The 21,958-nt window shown below is 40.5% G+C and overlaps 1 long non-coding RNA gene across 1 annotated transcript; it reads right to left on the bottom strand.

Moving 5' to 3' along the window:
- Window positions 1-10,664: 10,664 nt before the first annotated feature.
- Window positions 10,665-12,176, bottom strand: LOC311224565. The gene is made up of 4 exons (XR_014619456.1): window positions 12,099-12,176; window positions 11,182-11,211; window positions 10,956-11,010; window positions 10,665-10,707 (listed from the first exon to the last, which is right to left on the bottom strand). It is a non-coding gene; the product is annotated as an uncharacterized lncRNA (long non-coding RNA).
- Between the last annotated feature and the right edge of the window lie 9,782 nt (window positions 12,177-21,958).

Raw genomic sequence — 21,958 nt, 5'->3', positions numbered from 1 at the left:
TGTTATTTTACAGGTTTTCCCATAATTATTACTATCAAACTCCTTCAATTAAGTGACAGAACTCAAAGTTCAGCAGTGAAACACTGTTATTTCACAGGTTTTCCCATAATTATTACAATCAAACTCCTTCAATTAAGTGACAGAACTCAAAGTTCAGCAGTGAAACACTGTTATTTCACAGGTTTTTCCTCAATTATTACGATCAAACTCCTTCAATAAAGTGACAGAACTTAAAGTTCAGCAGTGAAACACTGTTATTTTACAGGTTTTCCCATAATTATTACTATCAAACTCCTTCAATTAAGTGACAGAACTCAAAGTTCAGCAGTGAAACACTGTTATTTCACAGGTTTTCCCATAATTATTACAATCAAACTCCTTCAATTAAGTGACAGAACTCAAAGTTCAGCAGTGAAACACTGTTATTTCACAGGTTTTTCCTCAATTATTACGATCAAACTCCTTCAATAAAGTGACAGAACTTAAAGTTCAGCAGTGAAACACTCTTATTTTACAGGTTTTCCCATAATTATTACAATCAAACTCCTTCAATTAAGTGACATAACTCAAAGTTCAGCAGTGAAACACTGTTATTTCACAAGTTTTTCCAAAATTATTACGATGAAACACCTTCAATTAAGTGACATAACAGTGAAACACTGTTATTTGGCAGGTTTTTCCAAAATTATTACAATCAAACTCCTTCAATAAAGTGAGAGAACTTAGTTCAGCAGTGAAACACTGTTATTTTACAGGTTTTTCCAAAATTGTTACAATCAAACTCCTTCAATAAAGTGACAGAACTTAAAGTTCAGCAGTGAAACACTGTTATTCCACAAGTTTTTCCAAAATTATTACGATGAAACACAGTGAAACACTGTTATTTGGCCGGTTTTTCCTAACTTATTACAATCAAACCCCTTCAATAATGTTATGCCACTAAAAACTCAGCAGAGAAACACTGTTATTTTACAGATCTTTCCTAAATTGTTACAATCAAACTCCTTCAATAAATTGGCACCACTAAAAGTTATTCAGACAGACACTTTTATTGTACAGATTGTTAGAAACAAAAAGCTTCAAGTGTTAACAAACGCTCAGGATTGTAAAACTGCTTTATTTTGGAAGCAAGTGTGCTGTATAAAACAGATTCAAATGATTTAAAACTTTAGCTTGCAGTGTTTGTTCAAATGTAATGTTTAAATACAGTATGTAAAGTTAAAAACCTATAGAAGTACAATCTAAACACTATTTATGGATCAATATGCATGGCAGCTGCCACCATTGGTGTGTGAATGTGTGTGAATAGGTGAATGAGAGGCCATACGCGCTTTGGATAAAAACGCTATTGCTATATAAGTGCAGTCCATTGAACATAACATAATGGCCAAGTAGTAAATTAAACTTTATGTCCACAATTCTGAACTATCCCTTCAATGTCATCAGATGATTTCAACTTTTAAAAGCGGAGAAAGCAACATATTGTGCTGTTGAACCGAGGGGGTTGTGGTCAGGTCTACAGTTTTTTAGCTTTACCATTTCAGTTTTATATTGTTTTCCACAATATTCTCCCGATCCCTGGGGGCTCCATAATATATGTGAACATTATACTGTTTAATTCAGAATCCCAACTATACAGTGTATTACTAAGTAAAAATCAAAACATACCACACCACAAAAGGTCAATGAATCAGTGGCACAAGTGAAGAGCAGATAAGGAACAATCCTCCAGATTGGCAGTAATCAGCTGGATCCTTGGTGCATGGTGCATCTGGGAAAATGAAAAAAAAGGACACTATGATTCACTGGAAAGTCCGGGACTGTACATTAGGAGGGGGTGGGTGGTAGGAAAAAAGATATATACGGTGGGGAGGAGACTGTCTACAGATACACCTGTGTGATGTTGCTACGGAGTTAAGCTAATAAACGTATACTATACTCACAACCACAGCAGGGGACACAACTATTTTGTTACCCTGCCATGTGGCGGACAGACCTCGCAAATGTCACTCGCCCAATAGCCTCCAGCTGCAACCACTCGAGTCCCTGAGTGATGACTGCTTGGCGCCGCCTCGGTAGAAAAAATTCCCTTTTCATGATATTTGGCGCCTCTGATTGGCTCAATTTTGTTTCAATCTGTATGCATCTACAAATCATATTATACCAGGTAGTCAATTCCGTTAGACTGCGAATCAAATTGACGGATCTCCCCAATCAAATTGACGGAAATCCGTCTTGAGACGGAACACTTTAATGCCTGCATTCAACATCGATTATCTATTGTTCAGGATGTAGGAACGTTATACTTTTTCATTCATACAAAAATACAAAAATACCTTCTAGAATATAAGTATGTTTTATCATTTCCTGTAGTAATTCCTAGAACGTGAGTTATAGACCTAAATGCATCGATTGCCGTTTATTCCCTAGACACGCTATATTAAAAAATTCAACTGTATATGATCGTATACGTTATGCGTCATCATGCACGGAGGAAAGGGGGGGGGGGGGGGGCGGCATTTATAATTACGTGATCGTCAGTAAATGCTTTATGTAGTATGGGTGATATATTGATCAGATGGTTTGCAGTGAAATGAATAAATTGGGCTGAAAATAACCAAGGTTTAGCCCAGTCAGATTTAAGGCTTTAAGACTTTTTAATGCCAATCAGAATTAAATTATAACAAAATGGCAAAAATCATGGGTACTCTCAGTACTCATTCAAGGGTACTACGACTATGCCTGCACCTCATGGTACCAAAGCACCTCAAAGGCACTAAAAACAAGATTACAAACATCACAAAACAAACTGGTCAGACTACTGCTTAACCTCACTCCTAAAACCCACTTTACCCCTGCCCACATTCAAAACCGCTCTTAAAGAGCACCTACGGGAGACTGCAATTCGAAACTGGCCACCGTAAATGTCCACCCCCCCCCCCCCCCCCCCTCCTCCTAATGTACAGTCTCATCCCCATCATATATATATAATATTTTCTGTTAGGATCTCTGGGTAACAGTACTGTATATTATTTGCATATCGTATATGTCACAAATGTAACAGTACTACAGTATATACCTGTATGTCATGTATGTCCCTATGCCATAAATGTCATGATGTCATGTATGTTTTTACTGTATTTATTTCTGTATATGTTCGGACAGAGATACGGGATGGTTTGAAAGCTCGGCGTTGCTAATAAATATTTTTAATATTTTTTTATAAACTGCTCAAAGCGGCATTATTTCCGCCGTTGGGTGATCACAGCGCCTGCGCACCATCCCGTATCTCTGTCCGAAACCCTCGTGCAACTGTGAGCACATTTGTAATGTCTCTGTGATACTTGTATAACGAACGGTTCGGCCAGAACCAGTCCTTCAGGGTAAATCTAGGTTGGTTTCCCATTGAGGAGCAAGTGACTGTGGATTCGCTCGGTGCAGCACAGTCACGAAAGGGGCTAGTATGGACCCTGATGTAAACAAGACAAACGTCTTTCTTTTTTTTTTTTAATTTTTTTTATTATTGCAAAACAAAACTTATTAAAAGTCAGTACTCAACACACAATGTATAATGAAACTTTCAGTAAAGGTGGTTAAAATATATGCAAGTACAGAAACAGGATAAAACAAAAATAGTCAATAATAACATTTTAACCGTATACCGTGTATATCCAGCGAAGTTACAATTATATAAATGTTAGTATATAATATACCCCGAATACCTATTTTCTAAAACCCTACACACATATGCTCCAGCTCAAATCCCCCCCTCCCGGACCCCCTCTTGGATAGTACCTCCATTATCCCTCACTCCTAACCAGACATCACCATTATAGGCTAGCTTTTATTCTCTCCACCACTTCTAACCACATTAACATTTTGGATTCATTGAGCCCTAGAATTCTTGCTGTTGATATTTCTTGATATATCACATCAAGATATGTAAGAAACCACACTTTCCGGCACATTTTTTCCGGTTGAAACCAACGTGATGCAATCAGTTTTTTAGCTACTGTGATACCCGATAAAACCAATCTTTTTAGTTGTGGGTTCACTGCAAACTCAAAAACATCATTCAATAGCAATACCGCGGGGTGTACAGGTATATTCCAAAATACGAGTATTGATAATTGTTGGGACACATCTTCCCAGAATGCCTTAACTGGTGGGCAGTCCCAATACATGTGCATAAATGTTCCTTCGTCCCCATTTGTACATTGGGAGCATTTGGAGTCTTGTATAAGCCCCATTTTGCACAGCCTTATAGGAGTCAAGTATGTCCTGTGAATATAGTTCAGATTGATTTGTTGATGATCCGGGTTCCTTGATGTAAGTCGGACATTTGCCCAGGCTCCTTGCCAATCAAAGTCATTTTCCAGGTCTGGTATATCCCTCCTCCAGACATTGTCTAGTTGAAGGGTTTCGTACGAGGACGTTAGTAATTGTGAATAAAAACCTGATACAAAACCTCCCAATGTATCTCTGTCATAGAAAAATTTGTGGTATCTGTGGTGTTCAATTGGTATGTGTAATGGAACACCGTGAGATCTCATACAAAGTCGTAACTGTATGTAAAAAAGCCATGTGGACTCGGTGAGGTTAAACTTTATGCATATTTCGACATAACTACAGAGGCCCTTGTTATTAAAAATATCCCCTAATGAGTGTATGCCTCTTTCTTCCCATACAGGGAATCTTATAGGTCGTTTTCCCATTAAGAGAGCATTGTTATTGAATATGGGAGTGTGATTATGCCATACTTGATTGTTAGGAAATTTCCTTTGAGTTTCCCGCCATGTCCTGATTGCATGGGTTATTATTGGGCCAAATTCTCGCTCACAATGCTTGATTGAAAGTTTAGTGTATGCTATGTCTTTCAATCTCTGTGGGGCTACTATGTTTTCTTCTAATTGTCTCCAAGATACCAAAGCCTCGGGGTCAAACCATATCTTCTTCAATGGTCTTAATGTGAAGGCATTAAAATATTGTAAAAAATCTGGGACTGCCATGCCACCGTCTGCTTTACTTCTCTGTGCGGTGGATCTTTTTATGCGAGGTGGTTTGTTATTCCAAATAAATTTGTATGTGGAGGTTTGTAATCTTTTCCAGTAGCCCTCTGGAGGAGGTAACGGAAGCATTGAGCTGAAGAAATTGATTCTTGGTAATACATCCATCTTAACTATTGATACCCTTGCCTGTACTGAGTTTTTAAGTTTTGCCCACCTGTCCAGGTCGTCCTTGATTTTGTTCTGTATTTTTGTGTAATTGTGCTTCACCGTTTGTCTTATGGTGGGGAATATTTCCACTCCCAAGCATCTGAAATGTTTTACCATCGGTATCGCACCTGGGAGGGTTATATCTTTTTTTGCAGGGGTGTTAAGTGGAAGGAAAGCCGACTTCGGCCAATTTATCTTAAATCCCGATAAATCACCAAAGTTCTCAATCAACTTGAGCAGATGAGGCAATGTGGTGTTGGGGTTTTGCATGAACAATATTACGTCGTCCGCATATAAACTAATTTTTTGTTGTGTGCCCTTGATTACGATTGGTTCTATGGATTGGGATTGTCTTATATATTGTGCTAAAGGCTCTAATGATAAATTGAATAGTCCGGGACTAAGAGGGCAACCCTGTCTGGCAGAGCGTGATACCGGAAAGATTTTGGAGATGATTGTGCCTGTTGTAATCATGGCCGATGGGTCCTTGTATAGTACTTTAATCATATCAATGAAACCTTTTCCTAACCCCATCCTTTCCAATACTGCCCATAGAAACGACCATTCCAACCTGTCAAATGCTTTCATAGCATCCAGGGATAGTATCGCCTTAGGTGTGATGTCCTCTTTGTCTGTATCTAGTACGTGCAGTATTCGCCTTATGTTATCATTGATCAGGCGACCTTTTATGAAGCCTGTTTGGTCCGTATGAACTAAAGACGTCATATGCTTTTGCAATCTGATGGCTAATATCTTAGAGTACAGTTTGACATCGGTTCCGAGGAGGCTTAAAGGACGGTAACTACCGCATTCAGTGGGGTCTTTGTCTTTTTTGTGAAGAACTGAAATGAGTGCGGTATTTTGGTGTTCGATGAAGCTTCCCTCTTTGACTGAGTATAAGATCATATTTAGTAATAAGGGTCCAAATATGTCCCAGCAAGAAATGTACATTTCTGATGGGATACCGTCAATTCCCGGAGCTTTGCCGTTTTTCATTCCGGATATGGCCTTCTTGAGTTCTTCTAATGTGATCGGTACTTCTAACTGTTTAGCGTCTTCATCCGTAAGTTTAGGGAGAGTAATTTGATTAAGATATGTGTCTAATTTGTCTTGATCAAAGGTCGTTTCTGAGTTATATAAATCGGAGTAGAATTCTTTGAATGTATCGTTTATTATTTTGGGTTCTGTTACTAGAGCTTGTTGTTTCCTAATGGCAGTTATATCTGCAAATTTTGCATTAATTCTTAGTCGCATGGCTAATAGGTGACTAGGTTTAGAACCTTGGAAGTACTGCTGTTGTCTAGTGCTGCGTATTTGCAATTCCGATTTTTGTCTGTACATTGCTTTGATCTCGGTCTTTAGAATGTTAACTTGGTTATCTAGTCTAGTAGAGTTGTTGTATTTTAAAGAATTAAAAAGCATTGAGTAAAGCGTTTCCATTTCAGACAGTTTTGTGTTTTGATTTTTGCGCAATATGGAGGTAAATCTATCCGAGAAATCCTTGATCATACTCTTTACCGACATCCATAATATTCTGGGATCTTGCACCGAGTTAGCATTAACTTGTAGGAATACTGTGAGAGCTTCTTTAATTTGTGTAATGAATTCCTTGTTGTTAAGCAGCATCGAATTAAAACGCCATCTTGGGGCCCGGGTAGATAATGTACCAAATGTTGCTTTCAGGATTAAGTAGCAGTGATCTGATAGCGCATTGGGTGTCATTTCCACTTCGTATTTATCAAATATTCTCGGGGATGCAAAGACGTAATCAATTCTGGATAGTGTGTTGTGTCTCGCCGAACGACAGGAGTACTTGCGGGTCATGGGGTTAAGTGAACGCCATAAATCAGTTACTCCTGTTGATTTCGACCAATCTTTTAATGCTTTAGATGAATTCTTTTGTTCGCTGGAGAAGGAAAGGTAAGTTTTGTCCATCCTTGGGTTCCAAATGGCATTAAAATCCGCACCTATTATGTATGAGTACTCGGGATGGTTTAACATTTCTCCTGTTAGTGAAGTGAAGAAACCCACTTCGTACAAATTCGGGGCATATACCGCTGCCAATGCAATTTTCCTGTTATTGTGTATAATCCTAGCTATAGTTATGCGCCCCTCAGCATCCGACCATACCCCTTTCAATTCGATATTTAATTTGCGTCTGACGACTATGGCTACCCCTCTAGTTCTCGTAGCAAAAGAAGAGTGACCAATATTATGGTATATGTTATCCGCTAACGTATTTATGTCTCCCTCTAAAATGTGCGTTTCGCTTAATAGTGCCACGTCCACATGTTCTTTTTTCATCAGTGTAAGCACGCTTTTGCGCTTGTGTTGTTTGTTTATCCCACCGGTGTTCCATACCATTATATTCAAACTAGCCATAGTCTATGCATGTTTTCGTGTAGTTTTTGGTAATGTTTCTGGAGTATGAAGCTACAATAGATGCACATCCAATTAATGAGGTCCCGTTGAGAGCTGAGCTTAAAAACATATATATATACAAATAAAAATCCCCTATTTTCCCCTCTCCCAGAAAGTCGAACATGCCTGTGTTCCAAGAACACATCCTCCGCGATTGACTTTCTCCCATGGTCCACCGGATTGCCCAACCTGAGCATTGTAATCCTAATTTTCCTATGCTCATTGCCATAGGATCTAACATTTCCATTCTATTGCAATAGAATGTCGCTTTTGGTCTTGCACCTTCCCTTACTGTAATGAAGTATTGTGATAAATAACCTAAAGATAAAAATAAAAAATAAAATAAAAAGAGAATAAACCTTTATCGACATATTCCTTTGAACCCTCCACCAACGTGTGAGGGAAAAAAAAAAAAAAAGGAAAAGATTGTAGATCAGTATTGACACTTAATGTGAAGAACATTGGAAAAGAATAATGTAAGTTACAATATATTTAAAAAATATATAGTAATATTGACACCTTAATGTGAAGAACATTGGAAAAGAACAATGTAAGTTAAATTATATTTAAAAAATATAGGGTGATGAGAAGAAAAAATTTAATAAAATAAAAATCAATGGAAAGATATAGATAAGGAATAAGAGATAAATAATTATCAACGTGGAGAAGCCACTAGAACCGATTTAACTGATTAGATAAGATAGAAAAGCAGCGCCTTTTAGCGCTTCAATGTGCCTTTAATGGAGTGATTACTTAAATTGTTAGAATAACCTTGCTGTGCTCATACGTTTATGTGTGGATAATTTTAAAGTATTATTAAGGGCTGATTGCACTTCATTTAATTTATATATGCTATGTGTATGCTGATATGATGATATTCAGACTCTAGATCTATTTGCAGAGCCAGATGAGATGAGGCAACCTGTGCGATTGGCTCTTGACAACTAATTTTGCACGTACTGTATAGGCTACAGACAGTATGTGTGTATGCGCGCACTGCGGGATGTGGCCAGAAGCGCGCAACTAGCCAACTACTATTATTACTACTATATTAATACAGTTTGATCCATCGCAAAGCGCTCCAGCGCTTGAATACGGCCGGGGGATCCGCTCTATACAATGCAGACCCACGGCTCTCGTATTATAATGAGCCCGCGAGGCGTGTTATTATTAGAGTTAATAATATTGTATATTGTTTCCACTGCCTTTTTATTCTATTTTTACTTCTCCACTGTACTATAATTATGTGACCTGTACCTCTATGTCTTCTACTACCTGTACCTCCCCTCCCCCCGGCCCTCCCCATGCTGCTGAATTTATATTATTTTATGAATACAACGTTTAATGTTCGCTAACGTAGAGAAACGTCAGACGTAATTCGAGATACGTCAGACGTACTTCGAGATACTTCCGTACTTTCCGCCAATCAGCGCATTGCTCTGTCACAGGAGTAATAGTCCTGTGGCAGGGCGGAAGTTCCAATCTGGACGAGGCTCCGAGCGGAAGTTCCAATCTGGACCGAGGCTCCGAGTCTGCAGCTCGACCCTACTCGCGAGATCTGGCGGTCAAAGCATGGCGGGCAATAACCCTTTACAGCGTGGATGTGTTAATAATGATTTGAAGATGTTTACACTTTTTTTTACAACCCTACTGTTCTCCCAAGAATTAAATAAAGGTTTGATGATGATGACATGTCCTAGAAGAGAGATATAGATAGAGTGGGTGTGTTTGTGTTTGTACATGGAAGTTATACTCACATCAGCTTAAGGGAGATGCCATCCATGTCAATTCAGCATAGGATGATTCAGATGGCCTTGTGGTCAGCAGGGTCCCCCTCTGGCTGCTGGCCTCTGGTAGAGGTGTAGATCACCAGTGTCATCCCTCTGAGAACACAATTAGACTTTAGACAGTGGCTTGCGAGCACGATGAGCCTAATTTCTTTATTTTGTGATTGCTCTATCTATCTGATCTTATTACAAAATACTTGCCTCCTAGATCACTAAATGCGGGGCTCCTATCCTATTGAACATATTTTACTTTGTGTGTTTATTTTAACAATAATTTGTGATGCCATCACACAAACGGGCATTTAAAGGGTAAAATTTCAAAAAGTCCTGCACCAGAATGCAGGAAATTAAGTTTTTGTAACAAAATAATTGTGTGTGTGTGTGTGTGTGCGTGTGTGTGTGTGTGTGTGTGAGAGAGAGAGAGAGAGAGAGAGAGAATGATGGACAATTGCTTGCTGTGTGAGAGAGAGAGAGAGAGAGATAGATAGAGATTAAGTACATTTGCTGAAATACAGTTGTTCTTAATTTTCTCACTTGCTATGTGAGAATGTTAGTTATTATGTTCTCAATGCCCTTGCATTGTATGAGTTGTGTGGACGCGTTTGCTAGTTCTAGTGCTATCCCTTTGTACATTGTGGCTGTGTCTGACAAAAGTTAACAATAAATAATGGTATTAGGAATACATTTGCCTCCTGCGTGAACTGTGCATAGCTGAATAGACTGTATTTTAACACCGGTCATATGGTGGTACTTGGAGAGCCAGCTACATTCTCAGGTGGTACTTGGTGTAAAAAGTTTGAGAACCACTGATCTATCATGTATAAAATTCAACTCACAATTCTACATGGGCTTCAGGTGGTGGTCTGCGTCTTCAGGTGGTGACATACTTCCCGCAACTGGCGAAGAATCTCTGAAATATTGGATTGTTTGACAGTGACACACAACAGAATATTATTTTATGCCTGAATTTCCCCAAAATGGCTAATTGGACAGCACTTCTCCACCATCAGTGGCTATACGTGTCAGATAGGTGCAGATAGGAGAATCTGTCTGAATGACAAAGAAATCGCTTAACTCTCCCTCCCTCGGCCGCTATTGGCGCGACGGTGTAGCGGTCATTCCTATATGGCTATGACTATAAGCCCAGATGCAACGAGTACTTGTCTACTCAAAATCAACTAAGTGTCATGATTACGTCATTACAACCTGGGACTTGGATGGGAGAGCAGGAAAGATCCAATGGTAATTCAGGAATGGCTTCAAGTTCCTCTGGCGAAGAATCTCTGAAATATTGAATACGACAATAAAAATGTTATGCCAGTGAGAGAGGGAGACGGAGATAGAGGGAGAGACAGACATAGCACTGCTGTGTCATCAAATGACAAAGGCTTTGGCAATGTAGGTGTTGTGTGAAGTGGAGGGGGTCGAGGTGAGAGAGACAGAAAGACAGAGATGAAAACACAGATAAAGGTGTGAAGTTTGAAGTGGGGTGAGAGAGACAGACAATATTGAATTGAAAGATAATACTTACTGAGCTGAATCAATGGCAGTGTGGTAATAGGGGCTGGAGTTATACATTGGCATTCCTAGAGAAAGAGCAACATAATTAACAAAATAAGGAACAAATAAGCACCATCAAAGTAGTTATCAATGAGCACCATATAACCTACAGTAGCAAGTGTACCTAGCTCCATATACCTAGCGCATGTCTGGTGGTAAAAACAAAACATGATTTGAGAATGTGTTAGTTAACTCACCTTGATAGCGGCGATGATTGCCAGCGAATTCTAAAAAGAAGACGATCAAAATATTCAAAAAACCTTGTATGCAATTTATCAAGACTGTGTATATTATATATATATATATGTTTAGAGTAGCAGGAGCTAGAAGTTCAAATATGTCAGTCTTTCAAAGCCCCATTTTTTATATATAACAAAAGGCAGAATGAACATCACTGCCGCCCTGCTGGATTAAATTCTGAATTGCAGGTAGGCCTGAATAAGTATTTACTGTGCAAAATAACCAAAACCAGATAAATAATATCTTTTTTTTATGAAGCACAGATCATGTTAATTAAGTATTCTGAGTCTGAGCAGACAGAAAACCATCTTACCCTCAGCAAGGGATTACTTTGTGCTGAAGACCCACAATGCAACACAACAACTGCAAGCTAAAATGCCTCACATACAAAACGAAATAAAATAGAGCCATGGCTGTGTCCCAAGTTTAACACAATTGAACTATAATAAAGTATTTGTTAACACTAGTTACAACAATGCTTATGTAACTATTAAAAACGTACATTTTAATCACGAAACAAAATGGCAGAATAACGTTAGCTAGCATGCTAGCTAGCTAACGTTAGTAGCTATAATAATATGCATCACTATTTGCTCAAACAAGCTCCAAACTATTTGCCACGGCACAGAGATAACATTTAGTCAAACGATAACAGCCTGGTGATGGTATCTGAACGGAATCATACTATTCCCATAAGAACTCACTTACCAGTTAAGTATACCATCTAGCATGTTAGCTAATAATGCTAACAAGCTTCGTTCTAGCCTACTAGTTGCCACCACGGTAATAATTCACAAAGTAGCATGTAGTCAAACGATGACAGCAAGATTATGGTATGTGAATGGCATAATACATAATATTGTCAATGACTTACCAAGGAGTTTGGCTCAGACTATTTGTCAAGCCAGTCAGTGAAGACACCATCCATCGCGCCAAAGTGTTTGAATACCTCAAGTCCCGTGAGATCTTCTAGGTCTTGCGAGTTGCTTAGGACTATACCCTCTCGAAGGGGAGGGGAGGGGGAGGAGGGGAGGGGGAATCTACTAAATTGATTCAACGACAGTTTTTCAAATGTTGAAATGGTATCTGTAATTAAATATTGAATCAACATAGCTTTTTCAACCTCAACCAAAAATAACCAATCTGACTGTACATTGGAGGTGGTTGGGTGGGTGGGGGGGTTGGGTAGGAGGGGTGGGTGGGGGACACTGTACAACTGTATAAATATTACAGTGACAGTCCAGTTGAGTTAATGGATGGAGGGGGGGGGGGGGGGGGGGGGGCGTTGACTTGCAACGGATGGACTATAGTGCAGCAATGCAAGTTCAATTCACAGTTATTACTACAGACCGGTGGCACTCACCTCTGTGGTCATGAAATGTTTCGAGAGGCTGGTCAAGGACCACATTTGTGCCTCCCTCCCCAGTGATATGGACCCTATGCAATTTGCATACAGGACAAACAGGTCCACTGACGACGCGGTCTCCCAGGTACTGCACAGCACCCTCTCTCACCTTGACCGTCAGAAGGGGGGCTATGTGAGACTGTTGTTCATACAGCTCAGCGTTCAACACCATAGTCCCCATCACCAGACTGGTGGACAAGCTGATCGAGCTGGGTCTGAGCTCCGCCCTGAGCGCCTGGGTACTGGACTTTCTGAGTGAAAGACCCCAGGCGGTCAGGGTGGGGGGTCAGACCTCCAACACCATCACCCAATTCAATTTCATCAATTTCATCTCTGTGCGTCAGAGTAAATTTTTTTACAGAGCGCTAGCTGCTCCCTACTTCCAGTCCTTGTGCTAAACTATAGGCTATAGTTGCTTGCTTCCAGCCCTTGTGCTAAGCTATAGCTAGCTGCTCCCTACTGCTTCCAGCCCTTGTGCTAAGCTATATAGCTAGCTGCTCCCTACTGCTTCCAGCCCTTGTGCTAAGCTATAGGCTAGCTGGTCCCTATACTGCTTCCAGCCCTTGTGCTAAGCTATAGCTAGCTGCTCCCTACTGCTTCCAGCCCTTGTGCTAAGCTATAGGCTAGCTGGTCCCTATACTGCTTCCAGCCCCTGTGCTAAGCTATAGCTAGCTGGTCCCTATACTGCTTCCAGCCCTTGTGCTAAGCTATAGCTAGCTGCTCCCTACTGCTTCCAGCCCTTGTGCTAAGCTATAGGCTAGCTGGTCCCTATACTGCTTCCAGCCCTTGTGCTAAGCTATAGCTAGCTGCTCCCTACTGCTTCCAGCCCTTGTGCTAAGCAGGCTAGCTGGTCCCTATATGCTTCCAGCCCTTGTGCTAAGCTATATAGCTAGCTGCTCCCTACTGCTTCCAGCCCTTGTGCTAAGCTATATATCTAGCTGCTCCCTGACACATGCCTCCTCTATTTGAACGACCACATCAAACAAGAGGTGGACGCGGGCAAATACTGCGGCATGGTCATGCTGGACCTACAAAAGGCCTTCGATACTGTCAATCACTCCATTCTGATTGACAAGCTAAAAGCAATTGATTTTGATAGCTTATCAGTGAGCTGGATGCAATCCTACCTGGAGGGGAGAGAACAGATGGTAGAGGTAAACGGTATACTCTATCCCCCCCCCTCACAGTGAGCTGTGGTGTTCCACAAGGAAGCATACTAGGACCGCTACTCGTCCTAATTTATGCAAATGACATGTCGTCAGCCTGTGACTGCAACTTGTTCCTGTTTGCGGATGACTCAGCCATGCTGGTCTCTGACAAGAACAAGTTGCAGGTTGAAAAAACCCTCAGCTCGGAACTATATAGGCAAAATCTGCATATGGCTCGCTGATAACAAACTATCATTACACATGGGCAAAACAGAGTCCATTCTCTTCGGTTCAAATAACAAACTCAGCAAGACCGACGGCTTCTCAGTTGCAGTGCATGGGTGACAATATTGTCACAAGGAAAGACGAAATTACCTACCTGGGTTCCATCCTAGAGGCAAATCTTTCCTGTGACAAAATGGCATCCAATGTAATAAAAAAAAGTCAACCAACGAACTAGATTCTTGTACCGGATCTCCTCTCAAGAAACAAGAATACCCTGAAGACTCTGGCAGGAGCCCTCATTCAATATACTACGACTATGCGTGCACCTCATGGTACCAAAGCACCTCATAGGCGCTTAAATCTAAATTACAAACATCACAAAACAAACTGGTCAGACTACTACTTGACCTTACCCCCAGAACCCACCTCACCCCTGCCCACTTTGACAACCTAGGATGGCTTAGAGTAGACGACAGAGTACAGCAACTTGCAATGGGCCTGGTCTACAAGATACACTATACGACTAAGGTACCCATGTACATGTCAAAATACTTCCCAAAGGTCAGTGAATACCACAACCACTAGAGGAAGCTCAACAAATCATGTTAAACCCAGATTCGGCTCAAACAATGAACTAAACACGTTTCGCAATTATGCCACATCAATGTGGAACGCCCTACCCAAAGCTGTAAAGGAATGTGAATCACTACCCACTTTCAAAAACACCCTCAAAGAACACCTATACGGGATACTGCAATTCGAAACATGGCCCCTACAAATTTACATTTACATTTACATTTAGTCATTTAGCTGACGCTTTTATCCAAAGCGACTTACATGTTCTGTACGACAAGCCATCAGGAAGGGCACAAGCTGAGCAACAATGTTCATCAAAGTGTTGAGTGCTGGTTAGTTTATTAGGACAAGTGCATGACAGTACGGTTAGTTAGGGTTAGATTTTTTTTTTAATTCAGATAATGGTTGAAGAAGTGCGTCTTTAGTCGACTGCGAAAGATTGGACGTGTTTCGGCTGTCCTAACTGGGGTGGGTATAGTTCATTCCACCATTGTGGGGCAAGGACTGAGAATAGGCGACTTCTCTTTGATGACCCTCCCGGAGCTTGGATAGGAGTAGGTCTGAGGCGGCCAGAAGATGCAGAGCGTAGGGGTCTTGAGGGTGTGTAGTTAGAAACCATTGACCGGAGGTAGGCGGGAGCGGTTCCCTTTGCCGCACGGTATGCTAGGTCGAGGGCCTTGAAGCGGATTCGTGCAGCAATGGGGAGCCAGTGCAGGTCCCTAAGAAGTGGGGTGACATGGGCCGACTTCGGTAGGTTTGAGATCAGGCGGGCCGCTGCGTTCTGAATGAGTTGAAACATTTCCTAACCCAGTTGTCCCCCCCCCCCCCTGCCCAACCCCCCCCCCCCCACCTCCAATGTACAGCCCCCCCCCCCCCACCCCACCCAACCCCACCCCACCTACCCAACCTCCTCCAATGTATACAGTTTCGACGTCAAATGTATATACACTCTTTTTCTGGACACTTTTTGTATCACAAACAGTACTGTACTTGCAAATCTGGTATGTCATAAATGTATAGATGTAGCAGTACTGTCTATCTGTAAGTCGTGTACATATGATGAATTGAAAATGGGGGAAGTCTTTCTCTGGTCTGCATCCCCTTAACAATTGTATGTATTGAGCTGTACTGCACTGTACCCATTCTGCAATCTGTTAATAAACTTTTAAATCAATCAATCAATCAATCAATCAATCAATCAATCAATCAATCACATTATAATTACATTGTCATTTAGCTACCGGCAAAAGACACAGATACCTATGCAAGCTGTTCTGCGCATGGGAGGTTCTTATATAAATCCTCATCACACAAAAAAAAAAAAATGTCCGCCCTGAAAGACAGGAACAGCAGCAAGACCCGACCCAGTAAGACATTTATATTAAGTCATTGTTTTCAAATAGTCATTATATAATAGAAATCTGCGACTGTCGTCTTGTCTTAAAATGTACATTTCCACGTATTTTACCGTAACAATATGCTAGCGTACATGTTTGTTCGTGCAAAGCAGCTAAAGCAATGAATGTGTTCATGCACACATGTAAGAATTAAGAATGGGAAATTCAGAAATAAAAAGTATACACTTGGTAGAATCAATATGAACAAAACTTTGCATTATATTCGAAAATCATTTAAGGTGTATTCGTGCACACGTGTCCCGCATGTCTTTGGAAAGACCAGATTACTTATTTGCCATGAAAGAGTTCTCTGCAGTATATGACAGCAGTCATAGAGTGTATATTTTCAGCAATACGTTTGTTTAGGTTAAGGTTAAAACTTAGGAGATTTTATCTTTTTTTAAATGTGATAATATTTCCACAGAGGTTGTTACAGCAGGATCTCACTGCCACCTATAGTATAGCCTATGTACATGTATGTACCACGTGGATGGTTTGCAGGTTATTGTTACGAGACCGCCGCCATCTTATGACCGCCGCCATCTTATGAGTGAAAACAAACGAATTTCTACCATCAAATGGCATTTCACTATTTCGAAAGCCTTTCTAGGCGAGATATGCGTCAAATAAGCTTGCCCTGATTGACTTGTCCAAATTGGTTCAGTTATCTGCAATATTGGCTGAGATATATTAAACAGATTTGTTTGCGGTTTTTTGATAATCATGTCCTTAATTTGCATATAAATGATACATGGGACACTCTGACAACTTGTTAACATAAGCCTATAATTTTTTTCAAATCTAGAAACACTGGTTAGAAGTATATTTCCGGGGGGTGCATGATACCCCCCTCTATCCTAAAGATGATTAAAGCCCAACCTCCAGGTTAAACCCTACTGATCAATTATGGGTAGTTGTCGAATGCCCACGCTCGCTCTTAGGTCAGATCGATAACTTCATAACTCATTGGTCTGCCTATCTTGACCTCAAACAGCGTCCTGTGAAGTGGTTGACACGCAGAACCAACCGAGTCTACAAAATGTTGTTGTTACCACTGACCGACAAGAGACAGCGAATGCACCGTTCCGACCCCCGTCAGTCATCGACCTTAGGTGGAGTGATTGAAGTTGCGGAATCTTTTATTTTATTTGCACTGGGACGGACTCTCTATATTCAGAGGAGGTCCATTTCCCTAATCCGTTACACGTATTATCACTATATGGCTTTACTTGATAATCCCATTATACAGAATCCACCTTTAGTCCTTAATGCAGGGATAAAGCCACTTATTCTATTTTGCCTTAATACATAATCATATGTCTCCTAAGTACACGTATTATCACTATATGGCTTTACTTGATAATCCCATTATACAGAATCCACCTTTAGTCCTTAATGCATAATCATAAGTCTCCTTTTACTCCGTAGGGATAAAGCCTATAGTTATAGTTATATCCCCATTATAGCTAGGGATAAAGCCACTTACACATATTATCACTATATGGCATTACTTGATAAAACCAGGTTTATCAGAATCCACCTTTAGTCCTTAATGCATAATCATAAGTCTCCTTTTACTCCGTAGGGATAAAGCCTATAGTTATAGTTATATCCCCATTATAGCTAGGGATAAAGCCACTTACACATATTATCACTATATGGCTTTACTTGATAAAACCAGGTTTATCAGAATCCACTAAAGTTTTTATCATTAATCAAAACGCAATAGGGTGAAGTTACAAGGCAAAACACATTTCATGCTTACCCGGTCGTCTGGTCAGAAGAAAGGATACAAATCATATTTATAAAGAGGTAATTTTAATTAGAAAAAGCTAGTTACAAGAAGAGACTGAAGTGGAAAGCACCCAATTCAGTTTAAAATAAGCAGAAAACAGAACATCTCATCTCTGTACGGCTTGTGCCCCGTGTCTGGCACCATTCTTCTTCTCTCCCCAAAAAGTCAGGCTCTTGAAAGGGCAACCGTCCCTTTTATATCCATCTTACAATATTTCCGATTGGTCTAAACACAGTGAAGTCACAGGCTGTCATTTTTGTTTAGCAAACCAGAGTACAATACGTAATTCGTATGAGCTCCTCCTTCTTGGTACTAACGTTACTTCTCGTTACCTAGTGGTTTTTAAGTAACAGAAAGTCCCTTATTCCTTCAGAACAGACAACTGCTTTGTCTGTGGGGATCACGTGACATGGTACCGGGCACGAAGCCATCCCTAGGATTTCTTATCAAGCTTCCTAAAAGATCTCCTCCAGAAAGCAGTTTTTACCCATCATTCTTTTAGTATTATTCTCTAATGACAGTTAATTCCTATTAATTATAAGCATGCCATTTATGAAAACTTTTACTGTACACATTAAACATTTAATTGTTATATAGTTTTTTTAAGATTTCCCTCTATAGATTCAGGACTCCCTGTTCTTGGCCTTGCATTCCAGCCGGTCACTCCCTTACTGCATGGGGCCTCTTTCGTTCTGACTCACTCTAACAGTAAGAGAAACAGGCAGAACAGTACAGAACAGGCAGAACAGTAAGAGAATGCAGGCAGGACAGGCAAGGGTTATGATACCTTCTGTAGGTATCATCGCCAAGCATATCATTCTTTTTAAGCAGAGAATTATGAAACATATAATTAATATAGCATTATATATATATACCTTTATACCAACAGTATATATGTTTCCATAATTATTACATGTGAAAAATAGTTTATACGGCTATAGTGGCCCCTCTCTTCTCCATGGCCTCACATTCCGCAGGTTCACTCCCTTTTCACAGACACCGGCCCCTTCTATGGAGACATTTAAAGGCTCAGTTCCATTTTTTATAAGTAGAGCCATCATAGAGCTATTTATACTGGTCATATAGGAACGACCCAGGATGTCATTGTCCAAAAGTGTCACTTGTTCTGTGGCACTTCACACCCACTCTGTCATTCTGGGAGATCATTGTCCATCATCAATTGAATAATGAAGCATATAATTACATGTGAAAAATAGGTATATACGGCTATATTGGAACGACTCGGGATGTCATTGTCAAAAAGTGTCACTTGTTCTGTGGCACTTCACACCCACTCTGTCATTCTGGGCGGTCATTTTCCATTGTCTTAATAGCGTCTGTACTGGGGGACGAGATGGCGATTGTGGGGTCACGTGGCTGTGACTCTCCACACCCCCTCTGCCATCTCGGTACCTTGTTACCCTGGTAGCCGGCGGGAAGACTTGCATCTGTTGTTCCCTGGCTGGACGGCTCGACAGGATAGGGGTCACGTTGTTGCTTGGTATCCGGCGGGAAGACTTGCATCTGTTTTTCCCGGCCGATGCACCCAGGTTGTTGTCGTCTTCGTCATCTGGGTCATCTTGGTCATCTTGGTCATCTTGGTCATCTTGGTCATCTTGGGGTCGCCCCCTCTGACCTCTTGGATCTCTCCCATAGTTTGAGGTAGGTTGATTTGTCACTTCTCGGGCAACCCCCACGGATCCCAGAGAATTGTAGCAGCAGTCCTCTATTGAAGTGTGGTTGGCCTGGTCTTGTGACCCTGTCCGTAGGCCTCGCAGGACATCACAGATACAGTCCACAGAGGACTCATTCCTTTTCTCTCTTTCAGGTCCATTCAGGGCTCTCGTCGCCCTGTAACCTGAGTCCAGGCCGATGTCTCTCTGTCCGGTCTGGGAGGTCTAGGAGGTCTGGGAGGTCTGGGAGGTCTGGGAGGTCTGGGAGGTCTGGGAGGTCTAGATGAGGACCCTGAGGATGCTCTGGAGCTTGACCTATCCCGGTCTTCCTCCATTTCCGATTTCTGACCTGAGTCAGTATATTCCTTCTTGCCATTCGCTGCTTCTTCCACTGACTCCGGGGGACTGCCCCCCCCCCGGAGTCAGTGTGGCACTGGTTCAGGTTTTGTCCCTTTACCAGCGCACCTTTACCAGCGCACATTGTTCACAGGCCTTTCGGACTGTTATCGCTCTTTGTTTGGCTTTAGGTATGAGAATGTTGTTAGTTCTCAGGTATACCAACATCCTCTTACTTCCGGCATGTCCAAGGTTATCATATACCTGTCTGATCATGTGAGTAGCCTCGTCCTTTTAGCAATGGCTAGTTAGCCTGCTATTCGCTCCTATTTGCAATGGCTATTTCAGCCTGCTATTTGTCTCGATGGTACTGGTTCAGGTTTTGTCCCCCTTACCAGCGCACATTGTTCACAGACCTTTCGGACTGTTGTTTCCGTCCACTTCCTTCTTGCACAGGGGGTCTACCCTGTGTTGTGCTTGTCTCGGTCCAGACTGGGTAGTTAGTTACTGTTTATGTCTGGTATTAGCTCCGGCTAGTTAGCCAGCTTGTAGATTCAGGCTATGTAGCCTCTTATAGACTCAGCTCCTGCTGATAACACCAGCCTGTATTATTACGCCGGTTCCATTTCCGTCACAGTAGCAGGACTTATGCAGGACTTATTCTGATTTTAAGTAAACATTAGGTTATTTCTAGTTCAGGTGACCTGGTACCTATTTTTCTACTTAGGTTTCGACTGTAAGTAAACATTACTGCTCGCAATGGCTATTTCAGCCTGCTATTCGTAATGGCTATTTCAGCCTGCTATTCGCAATGGCTATTTCAGCCTGCTATTCACAAAGTAGAGTTTTTTTTCTACTTAAGTTCTGACTTTAAGTAAGCATTCAGTTACTTCAAGTCATGAGTAAACCTTTTTACCGTAATCACAAAAATATACTTTAAGCGTGATTATTTCTTTAAGTAGAACCTTCTACGTTTTTGACTGTAAGAAAACATTACGTAACTTTTTAGTCATGAGTAAACCTTTTTACCGTAATCACAAAAATATACTTTAAGTGTGATTCTTTCTTTAAGTAGAACCTTCTACGTTTTTGACTGTAAGAAAACATTACGTAACTTTTTAGTCATGAGTAAACCTTTTTACCGTAATCACAAAAATATACTTTAAGCATGATTCTTTCTTTAAGTAGAACCTTCTACGTTTTTGACTGTAAGAAAACATTACGTAACTTTTTAGTCATGAGTAAACCTTTTTACCGTAATCACAAAAATATACTTTAAGCGTGATTCTTTCTTTAAGTAGAACCTTCTACTTTTTTGACTGTAAGAAAACATTACGTAACTTTTTAGTCATGAGTAAACCTTTTTACCGTAATCACAAAAATATACTTTAAGCGTGATTCTTTCTTTAAGTAGAACCTTCTACGTTTTTGACTGTAAGAAAACATTACGTAACTTTTTAGTCATGAGTAAACCTTTTTACCGTAATCACAAAAATATACTTTAAGCGTGATTCTTTCTTTAAGTAGAACCTTCTACGTTTTTGACTGTAAGAAAACATTACGTAACTTTTTAGTCATGAGTAAACCTTTTTACCGTAATCACAAAAATATACTTTAAGCGTGATTCTTTCTTTAAGTAGAACCTTCTACGTTTTTGACTGTAAGAAAACATTACGTAACTTTTTAGTCATGAGTAAACCTTTTTACCGTAATCACAAAAATATACTTTAAGCGTGATTCTTTCTTTAAGTAGAACCTTCTACGTTTTTGACTGTAAGAAAACATTACGTAACTTTTTAGTCATAAGTAAACCTTTTTACCGTAATCACAAAAATATACTTTAAGCGTGATTCTTTCTTTAAGTAGAACCTTCTACGTTTTTGACTGTAAGAAAACATTACGTAACTTTTTAGTCATGAGTAAACCTTTTTACCGTAATCACAAAAATATACTTTAAGCGTGATTCTTTCTTTAAGTAGAACCTTCTACGTTTTGTTTTTTTCAAATTTGTAATTAATTCTACTCCAGAGGCACCTGACAGCAGTCATTTCGGTTCATATTCTTTCGGCTTTTGATACCTATTTAAATAGTATAAAGCCCAACTCACTTGAACTTATGTTCTTAGCCCCGGAACCTCCAATCCGTTTTGACAGACCTATAAACCAGTGACTTGGCCGCC

This window comes from Notolepis coatsorum, assembly GCF_963971535.1.
Source record: "Notolepis coatsorum genome assembly, chromosome: 3".
In the NCBI taxonomy this organism is placed as follows: domain Eukaryota; kingdom Metazoa; phylum Chordata; class Actinopteri; order Aulopiformes; family Paralepididae; genus Notolepis; species Notolepis coatsorum.
The sequence above is the reverse complement of the archived record's forward strand: the minus strand, read 5'-3'. Positions and strand labels throughout refer to the sequence as shown.